Source organism: Trachypithecus francoisi, unplaced genomic scaffold, assembly GCF_009764315.1.
Source record: "Trachypithecus francoisi isolate TF-2019V2 unplaced genomic scaffold, Tfra_2.0 Lachesis_group3, whole genome shotgun sequence".
Classification (NCBI taxonomy): domain Eukaryota; kingdom Metazoa; phylum Chordata; class Mammalia; order Primates; family Cercopithecidae; genus Trachypithecus; species Trachypithecus francoisi.
In genome coordinates this window covers 125,556,431-125,559,770 of record NW_022681468.1, presented here as the reverse complement: position 1 = coordinate 125,559,770, position 3,340 = coordinate 125,556,431, and positions in this window count along the sequence as shown.

Here is a 3,340-nt window from a genome sequence, read left to right as displayed (position 1 = left end):
TGCTTTTTTTTTTTTTTTTTTTGAGATGGCGTCTCACTCTGTCGCCAAGACTGGAGTGCAGTGACACAATCTTGGCTCACTGCAACTGCCACCCCCCAGGTTTAAGCAATTCTCTGCCTCAGCCTCCGGAGTAGCTGGGATTACAGGCATGTGCCACCATGCCCAGCTAATTTTTGTATTTTTAGTAGAGATGGGGTTTCACCATCTTGGCCAGGCTGGTCTTGAACTCCTGACCTCGTGACCCACCCACCTCGGCCTCCCAAACTGCTTGGATTACAGGCATGAGCCGCCGTACCCAGCCTAAGCCACCAGGCCCAGCCATAAGCTTCTTATTTGTAATGGTCTAAGAAAGTAGTTGATAAATAATTAGCTGAGCCTGGTAGCTCTCATCTGTAGTCCCAGCTTCTTGGGCGGCTGAGGTGGGACAATTGCTTGAGCCCAGTAGTTTGAGGCTGCAGTGAGCCCTGATGGTGCCTTTGCACTCCAGCAAGGGCGACAGAGAGAGACTCTGTCTCACAAACAAAAACAAGAAGGTGGCTCCTACTGGGGCTCAGAGAGCAATAATCCAAAATACGGCTCCTTGGCATGCTGTGAATTAAAGGAGAATAGAAAGCCTCAGAAGCAGCATCAAAAGCAAAGACTCTCACGATATCCTGTCCTCCTGTCACCTGCCCCTTCCTCCTCCAAAGGGAGTCACAGAAAACAGAATCTCTCTTCCTCAAGGGAGGTAACAGAAACCAGAACCTCTTTCCAAAGCAAGCCATACCAGTCTGGGAAACATGGGAAAATTCCCATCTCTACAAAAAAATACAAAAAAAAAAAAAATTAGCTGGGCATGGTGGCGTGCACCTGTGATCCCAGCTACTTGGGAAGTTGGGGTGGGAGGATCACTTGAGCCTGAGAGGTTGGGGCTGCAGTGAGCTGTGATTGTGCCACTGCACTCCAGCCTGGGCAACAGAGCAAGACCGTCTCAAAAACAAAAACAATGACAACAACAACAAAAAGCAAATCATAAAACCTAGAAATATTACTCTAAATTTCCCCCGCCTTTCTGTGCATGAGTTGGCCATAAAGAAATTCTGGCCGGGCGCGGTGGCTCAAGCCTGTAATCCCAGCACTTTGGGAGGCCGAGACGGGCGGATCACGAGGTCAGGAGATCAAGACCATCCTGGCTAATACGGTGAAACCCCATCTCTACTAAAAAATACAAAAAACTAGCCGGGTGAGGTGGCGGGCGCCTGTAGTCCCAGCTACTCGGGAGGCTGAGGCAGGAGAATGGCGTAAACCCGGGAGGCGGAGCTTGCAGTGAGCTGAGATCCCGCCACAGCACTCCAGCCTGGGCGGCAGAGCCAGACTACGTCTCAAAAAAAAAAAAAAAAAAAAAAAAGAAATTCTCTGACCTACCTTATCTAACAATGGGTCGGTCATAAGACTGCTCTATACCCAGGAGGGAGGAATGCTACACAGAAAGGCCAAGAAGAATCTGAAGAAAGGCCTTGCTGGGTTTCCCCACTTAGTCCATTACCATTAGATCACACTCTTTTTGTCCAATCACATTTCTACACAATTGTCCACTCTTCATCAAACGTAAGCAGAAAAACAAGACAGTTTTCCCTGGGTCTTTGGATTCTTCCTATCTGAAGCCTGCTGTGTCACATAAAACTTGGATTGACTACATTTGTTGTGCTTTTCTCTTGTTATCCTGTCTTTTGTCATGGGGGTGTTGGTCATGACCTTTATGATGGGTGAGGAAAGGTATCACACCTTTCTGCTCCTACACTCCCAGCCAAAGCTGTGAACTCGCAGGGCTCTGAGCGGTTATTAAAGGAGGGGGAAGCCCAGTGACCAGCTAGCATTACTTGTAAAGCAGAGTTATTAACCCGGATCCACTGGCTCCTTAGCAGTCTGTGAATGTCCTGGAGTCACATGCAGAGTTTCATGTGAGTGCCTTTTTCCCCCTATGGAGAAGGCCCATTCCACATCTTTTATGTGATTTTCCAATTGGTCTGACTTTCTAGAAAGGATAATCATTCTTGTAAATCAGGAGTTTGCTAATGGCACACAGGCCAAATCCAGCCCAATGTTGGAATTTTGTACAACTCACAAGCTAATATGGTTTTTATATTTTTAAACAGTTGAAAAAATCAAAAGGAAAATAGTAATTCATGGCACATGAAAATTATATGAAATTCAAATTTGTGTCCATAAGTTTTCTTGGAGTGCAATCATGCTTATTTGTTCACAGACTATCGGCTGCTTTTGTGCTACAAGGGCAGAGTTGAATAGTTACAACAGAGCATATGGCTTAAAAAGTCTAAAATACTGCCTATGTGGCCCTTTTCCAAAAACATTTCCTAACCCTTGCCAAAGATGGACTATTAATGCAATAGACGTTAGTTTTTTGATCCCTGTCACTCTACTATAGAATTCCCACCATGTGAGTCTTTCTGGGGGGACAGAGTCCACCTCTCCACACCAAAGGTCAGATTTTCTTTTCTCCTACCTCCTTGGCAGCCAGGACACGGACATGTGACTTGAGATCAACCGACTAGAGATCTCAACTAGGACTAGGAAGCTGGAGTGAGTCACACAAAAATGAGAAATCATTCTGGCAGTAGCAGAGACAACAGAAGTCACATGTAGCTTCCAGGAGCAGCAGGGCCAGCAGCTCAGGTGACTCCTGTAGCAATGATCCACTTGGAGTTGCATGTCAGTAGCGTCCTCACCAGACAGTCCCCTAAGGCATGGTTTTGTCTTTGGACCTGCTGCCTAGCTTCTGTTTCTACTTGGCCAGGGCTAGCTCAGGCACTAGATAAGACTGAGCCTGAATCACTCACTGCCTAGAGCAGAGAGAAGCTGAAGGTACAGGTTGATAAGTATGAACTCCAGGACAGACAATGGCTGATTTATCTTTGTGTCCTTGGTACCTAAGACAGTGCCTGGGTCCAGACTTTGGGAGCTAGACAGTTCTGGCTCAGGAGTTCACTCACATGGTTTGCAAACTGGCGCTGGTTGTTGCTGGGAGGCTTCAGTTGCACTCCATGTGGAATTCTCCACAGGGTGGCTTGAGTTCTCGTGACATAGTAGCTGGATTCCCACAGAATGAGCAATCCAAGAGACTAAGGTGGAAACAGCAATACCTTTTATGATCTAGCCTCAGAAGTCACCCACTGTCACTTCTGTTATTCTTTATCAGTCACACCCATCAGCTCTAATTCAATATGGAAGGAAACTATACAAGGTCACGAATACCAGGAAGTGAGGATCATGGGCGCCATGTTGGAGGCTACTGTACGTCACATAACCATTAACCCCTAAAACAAACCAAATGAAGTACAAA